Below are 20,135 nucleotides of genomic sequence, written 5' to 3' on the forward strand. Positions count from 1 at the left end.
GAATTGGCTTGTTTTTAGTTGCTTAATTTAGGACTTCTCTGTATATTCTGGATACCAGTCTCTTGTCAGAAATACGATTTGCGAATATTTTGTCCCATTCTGTGGGTGCCTCTTGATGTATCAACTTATAAAATTTTCGTGGAGTCCAATTTTTCCATTGTTTTTCTTTTGTTACCTGCGCCTTTGGTGTCATATCCAAGAAATCATTGCCAAGTCTGGTGTCATGAATATTTGATCTTATGTTTTCTTCTAAGAGTTTTCTTGTTTGAGGTCTTACATTTATGTCCTTGATCCATTTTGAGTTAATTTTTGTATATAGCGTTGGATGGGGTCCAGCTTCAAGCTTTTGCATGGGGATATCCAGTTTTCCCAGCACCATTTGTTGAAAAGAAACCTTTCTCCATTCCATGGTCTTGGCACCCTTGTCAAAAATTACTTGACCATATATGTGAGGGTTTGTTTCTGGGCTCGCTATTCTATGCCATTGGTCTCTATGTCTGTCTTTATGACAATACCATACTATTGATTACTGTGGCTTTGTAGTAAGTTTTGAAATCAGAAAGTGTGAGTCCTCCAGTTTTGTTCTTCTTTTGCAAGATTCTTTTGGCTATTCTGAGTCCCTTGAGATTCCATGTGAATTTTAGGACGGGTTTTTCTATTTCTGCAAAAAACATCCTTAGGATTTGACTAGGGAATACATTGAATCTATAGATTGTTTTGGGTAATACTGACTCTTTAACAATAGTAAGCCTTCCAATCCATGAACATGGGATGTGTGTCCATTTATGAATGTCTTCTTTAATTTCTTTCTGAAATGTTTTGTAGTTTTTATGGTGTAAGCCTTTCATCTCCTTGGTTAAGTTAATTCCTAAGCCTGTTATTCTTTCTGATACTATTATAAATGAATTGTTTTTGTAATTTCCTTTCCAGAGAACTCATGGTTCGTGTCTAGAAATGCTGCTGATTTTTGTGTGTTGATTTTGTATCCTGCTACTTTTCTGAATTCATTTGTTAGATCAAACGGCTTTTTTGTGGAGTCTTTTGGATTTTCTACATACGACATGATATCATCTTCAAACAGAGACCATTTTACTTATTTCTTTCCAATTTAGATGCCTTTTATTTATTTATTTTTATTGCCTCATGGGTCTGGCTTGAACTTTCAATACTGTGTTGAATAGAAGTGGTGAAAGTGGGCATCCTTGCCTTGTTCCTGGTCTTAGAGGAAAAGCTTTCAGTCTTCCATCATTGAGTATTATGTTTGCTGTGTGTTTTTCATATATGGATTTTGTTATGTTGAGGCACTCTCCTTCTATTCCTAGTTTGTTGAGTTTTTTATCATGAAAGGGCATTGAATTTTGTCAAATGGTTTTCTGCATCAATTGAGTTGGTCATTTTTTCCCCTTCATTTTCTTGATGTGGCTTATTACATTGATCAATTTTTGTATATCGAACTCCCCTTGTATACCAGGAATAAATTTCACTTGGTGGTAGAGTATAATTCTTTTAACATGCTGTTGAATTCAGTTTGCTAGTATTTTGTTGAGGATTTTTGCATCCATGTTCATCAGGGATAATGGTCTGTAATTTTATTTTCTTTTAGTGTCCTTGTCTAGTGTTGGTATCAGGGTAATGCTGGCCTCGTAAAGTGAGCTTGGAAGTGTTCCCTCTTTTTCAATATTTGACAGAGTGTAAGAAGTCTTGTTTTTAATACTTATTTATATGTTTGGTAGAATTCACCAGTGCAGTCATCTGGTCCTGGGTTTTACTTTGTTGAGAGATTTTTTTTTTAGATTTCTTTAAATATTGGTGACATATAACATAGGTAAGTTTTAGGTGTTCAAGATGATGATTTGTGAAAGGATTACCACAATACGGTGAGTTAACACCTCCATTCCCTCACATAATTAACTTGGTTTTTCTAGTGATCACTTTCAAGATCTACTCTCTTAACAACTTTCAAGTCTATAAGAATATAGTATTGTTAATTATGGTCACCATGCTGTACATTAGATCCCCAAAACTTGTTCATTTTACAGCTAGAAATTTGTGCAATTTGACTCACATCTCCCCATTTCCCCCAACCCCGCGACCCTGGGAAACCCATTTTTGTCTCTATTCCTTTGAGTTGGGCTTTTTTAGATTTCACATATGAGTGAGAATATATAGTATTTGTCTTTCTCCGTCTGACTTATATCATTTAGCGCAATGCCTCAAGGTCCATCCATGTTGTCGCAAAATGCAGGATTTCATTCTCCTGCATGGCTGAATAATATTCCATTATATATTACATGTATACATATATCTCACATTTTCTTTATCTATTTATCCATTGATGGACACCTGGATTGTGTCCATGTTCTCTGTGAATAATGTTGAAATGAACATGGGGGTGCAGATATCTCTTCAGAATAGTGACTTCAATTCCTTTGGGTATACAGCCAGAAGTGGAATTGCTCATTTATATATATTTCTATTTTTATTTTTTTGAGAAAATTCCATATTTTTTCCATAGTGACTGTAGCAATTTACATTCATACCATCGGTGCACAGGGTTCTCTTTTCTACACAGCCTCGCCAACACTTGTTGTCTGTTGTCTCTTTGAGAATAACCATTCTAGCAGGTGTGAGGTGATATCTCATTGTAGTTTTGATTTCATTTCCCTGATGGTGAGTGATTACGAGCATCTTCTCAGGTACCTGTTGACCATTTTTATGTCTTCTTTGAAAAAGTATCTATTCAGGTCCTTTGACCATTTTCATATTGTTTTGTTGGTTTCTTTGCTGTTGAGTTGTAACAGTTTCTTATATACTGTGGATATTAGCCCCTTTAGTTTGCCAATTGTTTCATTTGCTATGCAGAAGCTTTTTAGATTGAAGTCATCACACTTGTTAAGTTTTGCATTTGTTGCTTGCACTTTTGATATTATATCCAAAAAAATCTTTGTCAAGACCAGTTTCATGGGGCTTTTTTCTCTATATTTTCTTCTAGTTGTTTTATATTTGGTGTCTTACATTTAAGTCTTTAATTCAATTTGGGATCATTTATAGAGTGGTGTAAAATAGGAGTCCAATTTCAGTTTTCTGCATGTGGTTATCCAGTTTTCCCAGCACCATTTGTTGTAGAAACTATCCATTCCCCATGGAGTCTTCTTAGCTGACTTGTCAACTGTTAGCAAACTGTATGTGTGTGGTTTTATTTCTGGATCCTTGATTCTGTTCCATTGGTATAGGTGTCTCATTTTATACCTGTATCATACTGTTTTTATTACTATAGATTTGTAATAAAGTTTGAAATCAGAAATTGTGATGCCTTCAGCTTTTTCTTTCTCGGGGTTCCTTTGGTTATTGGAGGTCTTTTGTGGATCCACATGAATATTAGGATTATTTGTCCTATTTCTCTGAAAAATGCCATGGGAATTTTAATAGGAATTGCATTGAATCTTGAGATGGCATTGAGTAGCATGAACATTTTCAAAATATTAATTCTTCTGATCCATGATCATAAGATATCTTTTCATTTCTTTGTGTCTTTAAGTTCTTTCATCTGTGTCTTATAGTTGTCAGTTTCTAGATCTTTCACCTTCTTGGTTAAATTTATTCATGAGTATTTTACTGTTTTTGATGGTATTGTAACTAGGATTTTTTTCTTTATATCATTTTTAGATAGTTCATTGTTAGTGTAGAGAAAGGCAACCGATGTCTATATGTTGATTTTGTCTCCTGCAGCTTGAGTGAATTTGTTTATTAGTCCTAACAGTTTGGGGAGGAGTCTTTAGGTATTTCTCTACATAAAATCATATCTGCAAACAGAGACCACTTTGTTCCTTCATTTCCAATTTAGATGCTTTATATTTCTTTCTCTGGCCAAATGTCTCTGGGTGAGACTTACAGCAGTGTGTTGAAGAGTGGTGTTGAGACTGGGCACCCTTGTCTTGTTCTTTGTCTTAGCAAGAAAGCTTTCAACCTTTCACTGTTCAATATGATGTTAGCTGTGGGTTTGTTATGTAAACCTTTTATTATGTTCAGGTATGTTCCTTCTGTAACCCTTTCTTGAGAGTTTTTATCATGAGGTGGCATTGAATTTTGTCAAACTGCTTTTTCTGCATTGAAAGATTATTTTAGGATTTTTATCTTTCATTCTATCAATGCGGTGTATCACATTCATTGATTTGCATCATGTTGAACTTGATCATGTTGTTTGATCCTTTTTTTTGAGTTTAGATAGTTTTGTTCTAATGTGTCTTGGAGAAGAAAGTTTTAGTTTGAAATTTTAGGGTGACCAATCGGCATCAGGACCTTGGATGTCTACATCTCTCCCCAGATTTGGGAAGGTGTCAGCTGCTACTTTTTTAAGTCAACTTTCTTTTCCTTTCTCCCTGTCTTCTCCTCTGGTACTTTAATAATGCTTATCTATTTCTTTTCAAGGTATCCCATAATTCACACTACCTTTCCCCAATCCTATCCGTTCCTTTTTTTCTTTTTGCTCCTTTGACTGGATGATTTCAAATGACACATCTTCTAGTGCACTAATTATTTCTTGTACATGGTTGAATCTGATTTAGAAGGTCTCTATTGAATTCTTCAGTTCAGTCATTGTGTTCTTCAACTCTAGGATTTCTGTTTGTTTTTCCTTAATGCTTTCTGTTTCTATGTTGAACTTCTCACTTGTTCATGCACTATTTCCTTATTTCATTTAGTAGTCTGTCTGTGTTTCCTTAGAGTTTTATGAATTTCTCAAAGAGCATTGTTCTGAAGTCTTTGTCACATAGTTCCTATATCTCCATTTCTTGGTCGGTCATTGGAGTTTTATTCTTTTTCTTTGGTGGTGTCATGGATCTTTGATTATTCATGATCCTTGTGGCCTTCCGTTGGTGTCTGCAAATTTGAGGAAGTAGACACCTCTTCCACTCATTACAGACTGGCTTTAGTAAACCAAAGCCTTCACATTCAGCCCATCTAGGGGTCCTGGGTGGGCCATCTGGTGGTGTCCAGGGGCAGGCTTGCTGCTGGAGCCCTTGAGCAACCTGGTACTGGGGTGAGTGGAAAGCTTGCGTCCACAGTATTGTGTCTGGCCCTGGGCAAAACTGGGACCCTGAGATCATGAGTAGCCCCACTGGAGCCTGTTTTGGCAGGTCCTCATTGAGATCCTGTGACCACAGTAGTCATCCAGGGCCATGAGAGTTGGCCAGTGCTGGGATGATCTGAGAGTCTTGGCTCACGGGAGCCTGCCAGGAGCCTGTGCCATGAAAGACAGTTTGTGCTGGTGTAGGCCAGAAGTCTAGATTCCTGGGAACCTGGGGCCACAGGAGCTACCTGAGATTGCAGGAGCCAGCAGGCGCTGGGTCAAGATGGAAGCCTGGGTTCATGGGAACCTGCCGGTGCCTGGTGCCATGGGAGCTGCCTGGGGCCGCCTGAGTCAGCAAGCACCTGGGTGGGCTGGGGGTTTGGTTCTGTAGAAGCCTGTCGGAAGCCTGGTTCCATGAGAGCTGTCTACGGCTGCTGGAACTGGCAGGTGGTGTGGTGAGCCATGGGCCTGTGTTCCTAGTAGCCCCCGGGGAGCATGGAGCCATGGAATCTACCTGGGGTTGTTGGAGCCAGTAAATGCTAGAGTGACCTGGGGTCCTGGGTTTGTGAGAGCCCAATGGGTGCCCTGTTATGGAAGCAGCCTGTGGCTGTGGGTGCTGCCTGTGGCTGCCTGGAGTAGGCAGAAACTTGGGGAAGCCAGGGTCTGAATTCATCAGAGTCCACCAGGAGCCTGGTGCCAATGACACCACTTGTGGTCACAGGAGCCACCTTGGGCTGCTGAAGATCGCAGCCCCTAGGCTGATATGGGGGCCTGGGTTTCCAGGAGCCTGATGGGAACCTGGTGTCAAGGATGCTGCTTGGGGCCGCCAGAGCTGGCATGCTCCAGGGTGAGCCAGGGGCCCGGATTTGCAGAAGCCTGCAGGGAGCCAGCTAGGTCCACAGGAGTCAGCCTGGGGCTGGGGCAGGCTGGCTCAGGGATCTGTGGTGAAGTCGAGCATTCACTTTACTCTCCTTTCGTTGGGAGGTTTTTGATTACTGATTCAGTCTGCTTGTTTGTTACTGGTCTGTTCAAGATTTCTGTTTCTTCATGATTCAGCCTTCATAGGTTGTTTCCAGGAATTTATCTATTTTGTCTAGGTTACCCAATTTGTGAATGTACAGTAGTTCAGAATAGTCTCTTCTGGTCTTTTTCTTTCTGAAGCATCAGTTGTAATGCCTCCTCTTTCATTTCTGATTTACTTTATTTGAGTCATCTCTCTTTTTTCCCCTAGATATTGTATCTAAGGGTTTGTCAATTTTATTTTTTCAAAAAATCAACTCTTACTTTTATTGATATTTCATACTGTCTTTCATTTTTTCCCACTCTCCTCTTGGTGACTTCCATCCTTCTGCTAACTTTGGGTTTCATTTTTTCTTTTTCTAATGCTGTGTGTTGTAAATCAGGTTGTTTCTTTGACATCCTTCTTCTCTTATAATGTACAAGTTTATCACTACAAAGTTTCCTCTTAGTACTACTTTTGCTGCATCCTATAAGATTTGGTGTTTTTATTTTTTCTTTTTGTATGTCTTGAGCTATTTTCTAATTTCCCTTTTGATTTCTTCTTTGATCTAGTGGCTGTTTAAGAGTTTGTTGTTGAACTTCCATGTATTATGAATATCCCAGTTTTCCATCTGTTATTGACTTTTGGTTTCATGCCATTGTCTTTGGAAAAGATACTTGGTATGATTTCAGTCTTCTTAATTTACTTAAGACTTGTTTTGTGACCTAACACGTGATCTGTTCTGGAAAATAATGTGTGCCCTTGAGAAAAGACTGCATTTTGTTGCTGTTCAGTAAAATGTTCTGTGTATGTCTGATAAGTCCATTAATGTTTTCATGTCTGCTGTTTCCTAATTTTCTATCTGGATATTCTATCCATTGTTAAAAGTGGGGTACAGAAGTCCCCTACTATTTGCAAGTTATATAACTGAGAATGCTCTAATATTGAGACTATATAAAGATCTCTTAGAACTCAATTATAAAAAACAAAGAAGTTTGAAATGAAACTTCATTCAAAGAAGTTTGAAATGAAACCATTTTCATTGGTTACCCAATGAAAATGGGTAACTAGCTGCAATGGACATGTCTCCAGGAGAAACATAGCTGGCCAATAAGCACTAGATAGATGTTCAGTATCATAAATTATTAGGAAAATGTAAATTCAAAGCATAGTGTAATACTATTTCACACTCAAAATGAAGGCTATACTCAACATAATGGAAAGTAACAAGTGTTAGTAAAGATATGGAGAATGGGAAACCCACATACATTACTGGTGGGAAAGTAAAATGATGCAGCCACTGCAGAAAACAGTTTGCCATTTTTAAAAATCTTAAACCTAGAATTCCCATGGACCAGGAGAGTCACAAGGTAGGTATGTCCAAAAGACCATTGGAAACATATGTTCAAAGAAAAACTTTTCCATGGATATTCAAAGCAACATTATTCACAATGGTCCAAAAGTGGAACAAACCCAAATTTCTATCCAGTTATGACTGCATAAACCAAATGTGCTCTATTCATAATATAGGACATTATAGAGCCATAAAAAGGAATAAGCTACTGCTACATGCTCGGCCATGGATGAACCTTGAAACATGTGTGCTCACTGAAGTCGCCCACAAAGGCCACAGATAGCATGATGCCATTTGAATGAACTGTCCAGAATAGGCAAACCAATAGGGAGAGAAAAGAGATGAGTTGTTTTCATGGGCTTGGGTTAGGAGAAAATAGTGTGAATGAGTATGGGTTTGTTTGGGGGTGTTGAAAATGTTCTGGAATTAGATAGTGGTGATAACCACACGACATAATCATTGTACTAAATGGCACTGAACTGTATACTTTAAATGCTTACAACAGTGTATTCTGTGTTAAGCAGATTCTCCATAAAATTTTTGAATTTTTTAAATTAATCAGGGTAATGATTAATTTTAATTTAGTTAATTTAAAGTTGGTTGGGATAGTTAATAAGGGTAATTAATAGAGTTATTAGGGGTAGGGCACATTGTAGCCAAGAGAGTAAATATCCGATGATGGCTATAGTAACAGATCCTATAATTGTACAAGCAACAGTCTAAAATCCAGTCTGTTTCCATTGTCCCCAACTTGGAGAGACCAGCCATGAAAATATGTCAGTGATCTCGTGGGCCTTGGGTATCTTTTAAAAGATTTAGGTAACATTGCGCAATATTTTAACCTCTTGGGCCATCTGGTGGAGGTAGGTTTGAACTTGTGAGTTGATGTACATTCAGCAAGTGGTTCTAAGAAAGGCAAAAACCCCTCCTTCGTTGGTTGGTATAGACAGTCTAGGGACAGGCCATTCTCTAAAACCATTTAGGCAAGAGACTCATGAGACTGTTCCACAAGGGCTAGGATAGGGTCTTATGGAGTTGTTGTCGATGTTGGGTTAAGGTTTTCGATACTTCTTGGTTGCCTCAGTTACCTGATTTTGTGTGGGTAGGGCCACCGCACCTGTGCCCAGTCCAGTCAGTCAGTCCTAGTAGAAATCAACACCCAGTCCTATAGGACTGACAGTGTCTCTATGGGTTGGTGGTAGCCAGTCAGGGCAGGAACCTCGGGGGACCCGCAACCTGAGGGAAGCAGGCTGAGATAGACACAATGATGCATTGCAGAATATAGCCTGGAGAAATCTGCTCAGAGGGCTGGGGAAGAGAGAGCCTCACTGGGTGAGAGCCTTGTGATATCAGCCTACAGTAAAACCCAAAAGTGGATGCTCCTGGTGTGAAATATTCATTAGGGCCCTTGGAAGTAAAACCAGTAATTTGCACCCATTCACTAGTTACCTATGCTATATGATTTCAGGGGGTATGGTTAAAGTGTTTGTTGGCCAAGAGCTGTTTGGGCCTGGGCACAAAATCACCAAGGTGGCCTCGAAGGCTACCCCAAAATGACCCCTCCAGGAGCAGTTGGGGCAGAAAGTGGGGGGAGCATTTTGAAGGAAGCCTGGGGCAAAGATGTTGTGCGATTGAGTTGGGTACAACTGAGTGTCTCCGCAGGGTAAGCCCTTCAGCTGGGGTACAATAGATGATTGGAGGCCAAATGACAGACCCTGTGACTCCTGATTCCCAGTGCACGGGCAGGCCTCTCAGCCCATTGGACATAAATGGTGGTGGTGTTGTGAAGCATCTTGATGGCAGTGTGGAAAGTATAGGGGACATGTGGTGGGAGACGTCATGATAGTGTCGGGAGGAGCTGTATGTGAGATTACGGTGTTGAAGGGAAAGGACTGGAAGCAGGTGCAGTGGGTGTGTGACCAACAATGGTCAGTGAAGGGACAGCCGGGGTGTAACTGGGGAAAGCAGGGACCAGCAGAAGTCATGTGTTTAAAACAAGACACCAGGCCCAAATGGAGCCGCTTAGGCTATGCCTCACATAAACAAGTCGAGACTTAATTAGACTTTTGGCCCTCCCAGGAATAGAATCTTAAAGCAGTCAATCAGGAATCACCTGATGCGCAGCAGGTAGCTCATCTTCCTGATAGAGCCCTGCCATCCTCTAAGGAAGGTAACCTTGCAGTAACCAACCCGCTTTTTTATCTAGTGTAACTTCCTTGTTCTTGCTCCCTTCTGCCTATAAAATCCTTCATTTTGTAGAACTCCTTGGAGTGCCTTTCTCTCTGCTAGACTGGATGCTGCCTGATTCATGAACTGTTGAATAAAGCCAATAAGATGTTTAAAATTTGCTCAATTTTATTTTGTTTTGTACCAGTTTGGTGGCAGCAGTGGGATCCAAAGGAGACACCTGATGGCTTCGAGGATGAGAAACACAGTCATTGGTACCCTCAAAACCTTTGAGTTCTCCATCTTTTTCACTGTTTCTGAGGGCTGTGGGTAAGTTCCTCTTGGATATGAGATCCACTCTGTTTGCCGTGAGCTCCTGATCTAACTGGCTTTCCAGTCCAGGGTGAGTGGGTCAGTCTAGACTGACAGGATGCTCTAAGAGAGCATCAGTCTTAGCATTTGGTTAGTCAGCAGTGCCAGGCAAAGGCTTAGCGGTTCAGCTTGAGCTGCCAGATGGTTCTGCCAGGAACCCGAGTCCCTGGCCCTTAATTAGTCCACAGTCCCCATTTGTTGGGGTCTGCTGGTTGAGTCTGCAGTCTCCATGTGTTAGGGTCTGCTGCTTCAGTCTGTGGTTCTTGCTAATGGAGAGGAGTGGAAGAAATGTGTGCTCCATGCACACCCAGTCTTTGAAAACTTCCCACGTGCATTTTACATGCATTTTGCCCTCTGTTGACTGTAGATGCGTTCTAAGGAAATGGTGAAGGCACAGTGAGGAGGAACTGTGGGTTTCTGCAAGACTACCTCGAGGAGTGCCGCCCCCTCAACCTGAACAGCCACCTGGCACTAGTAGAAATGAAAGACAGCCCATCACCGTGGATAGGAAGACTCCTTATTGTGCCGGTGTCAACATTATCCAAAGAGATCAACAAATGCAGTGTAGTACTTATCAAAATTCCAAGGGCGTTTTGTGCTGAAATAGAAAAAAACCTAACCTAAGATTCTTATGGAGTCTCAAATAAGCCCAGATACCAAAAATAATCTTGAAAGGAGATACTAAGTTGGAGGACTGATTCTTCCTGATTGAAAACTTACTATAAATCTACAGTATCAAAACAGCATTGTCATGGCATAAAGACAGACATATTGACCAATGGAAACAGAATTGAGAGCCCAGAAATTAACCCTCACCCATGTGATCAAATGATGTTTGACAAGGGTGCCAAGATTATTCAATGGGGAAAAGTCTTTTCAACAAGTTGTGCTGGAAAAAGTGGATATCTACATGCAAAAGAATCAACTTGGACATTTACCTAACACTGTACGCAAAACTTGATTCCCAGTGAATCAAATACCTAAGTGTAAGAGCTAATGCTATAATACCCTTAGAAGAAAACATAAGGCAAAACTTGACAAGATAGGATTTGGTAATGATTTCATGGTTCTGACACCCAAGAGCAGCCAATAAAATAGGAAAATACATATGCTGGACTTCATGGATATTAAAAAGTTTTGTGCCTCAAAAGTCATTATCAACAGAGTAAAAGCACAGCCCACAGGATGGGCGACCATATTTGCAAACCATGTATCTGACAAAGGCTTAATATCCAGAATAGATAGAGAACTCCTAAATTCGACAACAAAAAACAAACAACTCAAATCAAAATTGAACAAAGTATATGAGTAGACATTTGCTCAAAGAAGATCTGCAAATAACCAATAAGCATATGAAAAGATGCTCATCATCAGTAATCATTAGGGAAATGCAAATCAGAAACACAGTGAGAGACCACCTCACATTCATTAGGATGGCATCTATCAAAAAAAAAAAAAAAAAAGAAGAAGAAAAAGAATAGAATCACTGTTGGCCAAGATGTGGAGAAGTTGGAACCCTTGTGTACTGTGGTGGGAATATATAGTTGCTGTAGAAACCAGTATAACAATTCCTAAAAAAAAATAAAAATATAATTATATAGGACCCAGCAATTCCTCTTCTGGGTGTATACCCCACCAAGGAGTTGAAAGCATGTTCTCAAAGACACATTGCAACACCCATGTTCATGGCATCATTATTCATAATAGCTAAAACATGGAAGCCACCCAAGTATTGTAATCGAGGAAGGGCTCACAGCCCAATGCACCCCTTAGCCAAACGGGATACCCACTCTTGTAGAAGGGAAAAAAGCTTTATTATGAGGTTGGCCAGCAAGGAGACAAAGGTTAAATCTTTCTCCCCAATGGGCTGTTGAAAAGGGCTTTTCAAGGGCAAAGGAGTGGGTGCAGTAAGTTTGGGAGCAGTCCTAGGTATTTTGTGCAAGCACAGATTTTCATGTTCTGTCACACATCCCACGTTCAAAAGGCAGTGTCCTTAACATGATTGGCTGGGGAGTTCTTGGTCCCCCAGTTCATCCTCCAGTCACTTATGCAGTTGCAGTTTGAGTCTTGCAAGCCATCTTGTTGTCTCATTGGCTCAAAGTAGTTGAAACTTGCTTAAGGAAGAGAAATGGAGTTTCTGAAAAGCAACTCACGGCCCAAGATTAGATCCTTAGTAAATATCATATGGGATATGGCTTAAGAAAGTAGTCTGCAAGGTACTGTTGAGAAAAATCTGGCTGGAGCCCCATTTTATTTTGGGCTTGGTTGTGGGCCTTGCTATGGTATCTGTCCAGGGATGTATGGATGAGCAAAATGTGCTATATACATACAATGGCATATTATTCATCCTTGAAAAATGAAGGAAAGTCTAAGATACGGCACACCATGGATGAACCTTCAAGATATTACTCTAAATGAAATAAGCTAGTCACAAAAATACAACCCTGTGTGATTTCCCTTCTATGAGGTTCCTGAAATCACCAGATTCAGAGAGACAGAAAGTAGAATGGTGTTTGCCAGTGGCTGGGAGGAGGGGGAATGGGGAGTAATTCATGAATGGGTATAGAGTTTCAGTTTTGCAAGATGAGAAGTGTTGTGAAGATGGATCGTGGTGATGATTGCACAGCAATATTAATGTCTTCAATACACTTAAAACATACTTAATGTATCTATGGGGCCTGATGACTTGTCCTGGCTGAGCACATGCTTGTGCTGTTGCACATCTTACCCCTCACTGTACATTTGGGAAACTGGCCTAGAAAGAAGCAGATACCGTCCCAGACCACAGGAGGTCGTCAGAGTCCTGAAGACTAGAGAGAGCTCCAGCTTACTTGGCCGAGGCTCCACCCCTTCCCTCAGGTTTCCTTTGGTAATGAGAGGCGTTAAGATCCTAGAGGATTGCTGCCCACCCCTTTCCATATGGGGTCATTTTCCTCTCCTCATCATCACATGTGCACAGGCACACTCACTCACACTTGAATTCTCATATGGAGAACTCGGAGGTGCAGTCAAAAAAGAGCCAACACTGGGCAAGTGACAAGAGGCATGAGGGAGAGAGGTTGGAGGCAGCTCTCCCACGGGGCAGTAGCATCCATTCTCCTCGATTCGTGCGCAGGGGCCCAGAGATGGGAAGAGGAATCCCTAAGGTTCCTAGGTGTCTACCTATTCCAGATCCATCCCTGGCCCAGCCTGGGGATCACAGGACTGGGGTCCTGCAGTCCACCTCTGTGGGCACTCAGAACTGTCATGAGCCCATCCTCCCCTTGTGTAGGCATTGGGAACAGGAGAGAATACTTCAGTGAGGGTCCTCCTGTATAAAGTGGAGTGCATCCAGCGAGTGACTCCAAGTGTTCCATGCACTCACAACATGTCTGTTGGACTAGGTTCTCTGTTGATGACCTACTGTGCTCTGAAACCCTGAGAAAATGATTTCCAGCCCCTGGAGATCCTTTAGAACTGAGGAGGCTAGGGGGCTTGGGTGGATGAGAACTGAGGATAAGGAAGAAGATGCCAGAGCACTGGACACCAAGTCTAGAGTCCAGGGAGAAGACTAATCCTTGTTGGACCCTTGCGGTCCTCCTCTGGAGGTAAGGGGAACCATTGTCATGGCAGCAGTTAGGATGCGTTAGGAGTGAAGAGGACACCTGGTGGGGAACAGCAAGAGGGGGGCACGGTAGGCTCCCAAGACTCCTCCCACTCCCTCAAAGCTGACAGGTCCTGCTGCTTTACCCCTGGGATCCTGGAGAGCCTCTGCCTTGAGGACACCTGAAGAAAGGTTGCTTTCTGTTTGGAGTTCCTGCCTGGGCAACAGTGCTAGTGCTGGCCACGAGGGGGCGGGCAGCCTCTTGTGTCAGTGGTGGCCAGTGAGTTTTTGTTTTTATTTTTTTTCAGTTGTATTGAGATATACTTGATATACAACACTAAGTTAACATTGCTGTGTGGTATATTTGAAACTTGCTAAGAGATAGATCCTAAAACTTCTCATCATCAGGAAACAATCTTTTATTTCTGTTTGGTGATTGATGTTAACTAAACTTATTTTGGTAACCATTACATAATATATATATATCAAGTCATTCTGCTGTAAACCTGGAATTTACTCGGTGTCCACTGAACTTTTCTTGAGCTCCTGGAGCAGCGAAGAGTCAACCAGAGGTCTTTCTGGCTGTCCCCCTGCCTCAGAAACAACTTGTACCTCCTATTAATAGTGTTCATCTCCAAAATGAAAGTTGGTCAAAAGCAGGGGGCGAGGTGCAAGATCTACCCATGTACTCATTCAGCAGCTGTGCCCTGAGCGCTCATCCTGTGCCAGGTGCCCTGGTGGGCTGAAGTGAAGGATGAAAATGACCAAGTGGTCCCTGCCTGCTGGGAGCTCACAGTCTAGATGGGAAATGGACAAAAGCAAAGACATGAGAAAGAAAAGAGCAAATGCTGTAGAGAAACACATCAGGGGGCTGTGAGGGAGGGCTGGGCATCACTGGGTAGGAGGGTCTGAAAGACCTCACTAGGGTGACTATTTCTGGTACCAGAATGAAAAGAAGGAGCCTGCCCTGCACAAGTCTGGGAGCAGTGTGTCAGGGAAATGGCACCTGAGCTCACAGGCAGAAGTGAGTTTGGCCAGAGGAGGTTAGAAAGGTGGCCAGTGCAGCTGGAGGGAGGCTGGGAGGAGAGAACAGGAGCTGGGGTGGAAGGTAGGGCCAGGGCCTGGTAGGCTGTGTTCGTTACTTTTCCCTCTCTGACTTCATTGCCCCTAACCTTGCATTTCAAAACATCAAATGTTGACAATCTCACAATTTTTGTGGATCAGCAATCAGGCATGTTTTAGCTGGGTGCCTCTGTCTCAGTGAGTTGAACAGATTGGGGCTGTGGCCTCAACTGAGGCTCGACTGGGGGAGGACTGGCCCACAAGGTCACTCTCAGCCTTCAGGATTCATTTTGGATTGAGAGCCTGAGTTCCTTTCTGTCTGTTGGCCCAGGCACTCCCTTGCTTCTCTCCTCAATGTGCCTCACACATTGGGCAGCCCCAATACACCGGTATTTGATTCCTCACTTCCAGGGATTTGACAGAATGAGAGAGAGAGAGATGGCACATGAGAGAGGGAGCAAGAGGAAGTGAGAGACATTTTTAGTTAAAATTTAGACAAGACATCCCATCACTTTGGCTCTTATTATGTTCAGAAGCCAGTTACTAACCACTTTGTGGTTCCACGGGGATGTGTATAATATGGGTGGGGCTTACTGAGTACCACTGTGGAGGCTGCCCACCTCATAGACCAAGATGAGACACTTGGGTCTCATTCTCCATAAAACAGGAAACAATCGAATGGTTTTATGTCACACGATGGCAATATCTGAATTTCCATTAGTTGCAACCCCCTCATGGTGCTGACCTGAAAATGAGGCCAAGTTGGAAATGACTGTCCCAATATCACATTCTTGGAGCCCAGGCCTGTTTTGAGTGGTGTTCTGTACTACATCCCACCCCTCCTTGTTATTCTTCCATCTCTAAGTTTGTGCCTTAGGTACATGTGACACCAGCCCACAGGGGTAATAGATATTATCTCATATACACCGGGTGATGTCCCTAGGAAGTAGATTCTAGGCTGATACCCATGGTGCAGGTTTAGAGACTGGGGAGGACCTGAGAGGCACAGGGACTATCCCAGGATGAAGAACTAGTAAGGAAAAGGAGGTCTGCATTCATCTCTGTCTCCTTAAAGCTAGGTCCCTAGTTAGGTTTCCAGGGAGCTGTGGGTAGGGCTGTGTAGGCTCATTGTGTACAGTTCAGGAGATGACGTGGGGTCATAGACCTCAACAGATCTTAGAACTCAGGTAACCACGCACCCACAGCCCCCCATCCAGCTCACTTGATTGGAGACAGTCAGCAGGCAAAGATGTTTTGTTGTTGTTTCCCAACTTTTGGAGGATCTGGGCTCAAAAAATCCCAGAAAGAGAATCTTTTTGGTAGTTGGCAATGTTGGCTCAGCCCTCATTCTTGACGCCTCTGGGTGTCTGGCAGGAGGCAGTGAAAGGTAACATGCGACAGCCCAGGAAAGGCTAGTGCAGGCCAGGACACAGCTGTGATCCCACCTGATCAGCCCCACACCCCTTGCCCCTCTTTGTGTGTGTGTGTGTGTCTGCATGTGTCTGTGAGGAGGGGAGAAGTCAGGACATAAGGGTCGGGTCATTCCTGAGCAGGAGCTGGTTGTTAGGTGTCGGAAACCTGGTGAGTCTGTCATGTTCATACCCCAGGCCATGCCTGGCAGCATGAGAAGGTGAGCTCCTCTAATCATGATACCGAGCATTAGAGGATTCATCTCCTTCCCTCCCTGACCACAGTTCTTTGCAGGGATGCCCCTCTGTGCGTGAACTGAGCAGCAGACTTTCTCTTGGGGGTCGGCCCCAGTGGCAGTGTGCATGCAGCCCCTGATTCCTTCTGGCCCAGCTCCCAGGCAGTCTTTGCAGAACTCCACTAAAGAGGTTGTCGAGTAGTTGCCCAGTGGTTTCAACTCCACCTACTCACTAGACAAGGGGCAGGTACATGAGGCCACCCACACTTTCCAGTGTTGCTCTGAGATGAGAGCAGGAGCAGAGGGTCTCCACACTCAGAAGCTTGAGATGACGGGGTTGGACTAGAACTAGGGCGGAACCAGACTGGGGCTGTCCCTTTTTCAAGCTAAAGCGGATGTACATGAATGTCACCTTGCCTGGTTAGGAGAGGAGCTGCCGTGACCCTCTTACCCTTGTCCAGTGTGAGCTTCTGGAGGCCACTGAGGCAGAGCCAGAGGGTAAGGGGGACTGCAGGCTGGGTATTCCTGGAAGGGAGGGGGATCTTTCCTGTGTTTAGAAGGACACATGGAAAGTCAGCTATGTGGGTGAACCTTTCTCTTTATCCCGCTCCAGCGTCAGCTGCAGAGCTCCAGCCAGCGGCAGAAGCAGAGCAGTGGGCAGTGGTGGAGGTAGAGCTGGCTCCAGCTCCGTTGACACCTCCTCCTCTAGCGCTGGAGTCAGCGTCCCCTCCATCAGCAGTGTTGGAGCTGGAGCAAGGGCCAACATGGGCTCCAGCAGGAGTGGGAGCTGCTGAGCTGGAGTCACCTGGACCATCATTTCTAGTGAGAAGTCCATCTCCACCTGTGGCTCTTAAGGAGGGTGAGAAGCTTAATCTCACGGCCTTCCCTCTTAAGCTGGTGATGGAGCTGTTGACCGTGATGGATCCGGTGAGCAGCTGGGCTTTCAGGGCGGGATGGGGCAGGCCTTCCCTCTGCCATCGTTGCCCCAGACCTGATCCAGACTGCTATGATCTGGGCCCAAATCCAGGCTCCACACTTTACCAACCATAAGACCTGGGCAACTTTCTGAACACCCAAGCCTTTGCTGTCCACCTGCAGACCGTGGAGGTGGACATTAAGAGGACCTGCTGCACAGAGTGACTGTGCCAACTCCATGAGGTAGAAGAGATGGAAAGCTGGGTGGGCCCTGGCTCATCTGTGCAGGGAGAGGCTCACTGTGTACAGCCCGGTCCCTGGTGGCCCAACCGGCTGCTCAGGAGGCTCAACAGCCTCAGGACTTATTAGACATCTGATGTGTATTTCACTACAAGGGAGACAGACAAGGCCTGTGGTTGTAGCTGCCACAGGGGGATGTGCATCAGAATGTGGAGTGGGACCAGAGAGGGGATCAGGGTATTGGAAGATGCCCCCTTGGGATGAGCCGAGTTGAGCCACCGTCTGGAGCTTGGAGTTAGCCAGGATGGGCTGGGTCAAAAGCCCCTCTCCCTTCCCTGCCAGTATTGGGTCCTGGGTCATCCTGTGCTGGGTGTCCTCGGGGGACAGAGAAGAAAAGCCAGGGACTGTCACAAGGCTCAGGCCACATCCTGAGCTTTCTGCGCTCCAGCTCTAAACTGTGACTCCTGTGTGGGACTTTGGGGGCTGTGGACACAGACCTGGGGTGTGGCAGGGCTGGGTGACACTCCCCCTGTTCTCCAGGACCTCTTCCGGAAGGTGGTGCCCTCTCCGTGCCTGGGCTCCACCTGGGGCAAGAGGAGCAAGCCCGAAATGAACACCAGACACCTACCGTCCAGGCCACCATCGACCACGTCAGAAGGGTGGCCAGCTTCGTCATCACCCCCTGCCTCAGGGACCCGAGCATGACAGCCCAGGACAGGGCGAGGGTGGTGGAGCGCTGGATCCAGGTGGCCCAGGTGTGCTGTGGGAGGACCAGTGGAGTCCCTCTCTGAAGCCTTGGGAACTGCCTCTCCACCTTTATCAGCTCCCAGGATTGCAGTGTGTGGTCTAAGCCCTTGCACAGTCCCTAGGCCCTTCCTGCTAGGGGCCCGCTGACTTTGACTCCAGGTCCCAGTGAGAGGATGCTCACTTCCTACCTGGCTCCTTCCCTGGGTTGAGCTAAAATCCTGTTCCCTGTGAGTGTTACTCTTTGGGTCCTAAATGTGCCCTTCTGGGACTCCCTGAGCATCTGTCTCATCCAGGAGGGGAGATTTAAATAGAAGGGGACTGAAGCTAGAGCAAGTGGGGCTACAGTGCCCCACCTCACAGCTCATTCTCTTCCCTTCCCCAGGAGTGCGAGAACCTGAAGAACTTCTCCTCGCCCTGCACTGTCATCTCTGCTCTGCAGAAAACCTCCACAAGCCACCTGAAGAACACACGGGGGAAGTTTCCCGGTGGGTAGGCCTCTCTCCATAGGAGGACCAGGGTGGATGGGGGATCTCCTGTATGTCTGCCATTGGCCCCTCAGTCAGCTGGGAACTCCTGGGAGGTAGCAAATGCTGGGGACCGGGCCTGGGCCTCGGCAGGGGGTCTCTAAACCTCCCGGGGTCCTTAGTGCACCAGTTCTGCTTCAGGACTCGGTTTCCCTAAGTGTCAGGTACTAAGTTGAGCCAAATTGGGGATTTTCAGGTGTTTATAGCAACAAAACTCTATGCCCATTTGAAACTCAAAGCAGTCAAAACAGAGCTGCTCAGTAGATCTGGGGAGTGGAGACCCCAGTGACCAACAGGAGAGCCCCCTCCCAGTACCATGAGACCTTAGCGCTCAGAGGAGCCCAGTGAGAACACTTCTCCAGGCCATTTGAATCTCGGGTTTGCAAAGAAAAGGGATTTGCATTTAGACCCCTCACATTATTCCTAAATTTATCCCTCGTTCTTTCCCCTCCCCTGAGAGAGAGCCCTGAAAATCTTCAGGAACTCAATAGTCAAGACAAGTCCTTGAGCAGAGAACTGATGATCAAGGTAGAGTGGAGGCTGGGGGTCTGGAAAGAGAGGAGGGGTGCGGAGGAGGGGCAATAGGCAGGCTGTGGTTTTGATAGTTTCTCACTTGAACTTTCTCTGAAACATTCCCGTTTATTTCATCCAGGTTAACAAGCAGAGGGATCTGTTCTGCCCATGGGCAGGTGGGGTGCCGTTTGTGGGCGGGAGGCCCTGGTCATGAGACACAATGGTGTTGGCTGGGCTGTTCCAGGAGGAGTTGCCGAGCTGGCGCCATCAACAGGTCTCTGGCTTCCATGTATGTCCATCCTGCAGGATGTAGCTTCTTCCATGCTGTTGGGTGATTGGTGTGGGTTTAGCCCTCAGCCTAAAACTATCCTCAGGAAGCCAGGACCCCGCTGCTCCTTCTATCTTCACCACATCTCCAAGGGGCTGCAGCCTGCCTGCCCCAGGGATGCGCATGGCAGAGGATTCCCATGGCCCAGGTGGACAAACAGGCTGCTCATCCTTAGGTGAGAGATGTGTGTGCATTCTGGGACTCCCCCCTGGACCCCTAGAGCAGTCACTTGAGTGAACCACAGGAGTCTAACCTGAGTGCCTGGTTGGCAATGACATATGCCCCCGGTGGCTTATGAGAAGCGTCTAGGCAACTGATGGATTCTTAGTGGATCCTGCTGAAAGGAAGTTAGGAGTCTCATGTAAACAGGGAATCAAAATGTCCTGTCATCCCCTTCCCTGTTGATCAGAGGTGGCACCTTGGGGGTCCAGTTCCTGAGTGGATAAAGAAAGAGTTCAGGGGCCTGCCCAGTGGCGCAAGTGGTTAATTGCGCGCACTCCGCTGCAGCGGCTGAGGGTTCACCGGTTCGGGTCCCATGCGCGCACCGACGCACCGTTTGTCGACCTATGATGTGGCAGCGTCCCATATAAAGTGGAGGAAGATGGGCATGGATGTTAG

The 20,135-nt window shown here is 45.0% G+C and overlaps 1 protein-coding gene across 2 annotated transcripts in view; it reads left to right on the forward strand.

Annotated features, from left to right (window-relative positions):
• Positions 1 to 16,919, forward strand: part of LOC131418749 (ral-GDS-related protein-like) — a 393,378-nt gene extending 376,459 nt beyond the window's left edge. Inside the window, exon 8 of one of the 2 annotated variants that reach the window (XR_009222998.1) lies at positions 16,864 to 16,884. The gene's annotated coding sequence lies outside the window, so the exon portion shown is untranslated. Of the gene's footprint in view, positions 1 to 16,863 lie in introns of both variants that reach the window. The other variant, XM_058563388.1, reaches the window with a different exon arrangement.
• Positions 16,920 to 20,135: the final 3,216 nt, after the last annotated feature.

This window comes from Diceros bicornis, chromosome 19, assembly GCF_020826845.1.
Source record: "Diceros bicornis minor isolate mBicDic1 chromosome 19, mDicBic1.mat.cur, whole genome shotgun sequence".
Classification (NCBI taxonomy): domain Eukaryota; kingdom Metazoa; phylum Chordata; class Mammalia; order Perissodactyla; family Rhinocerotidae; genus Diceros; species Diceros bicornis.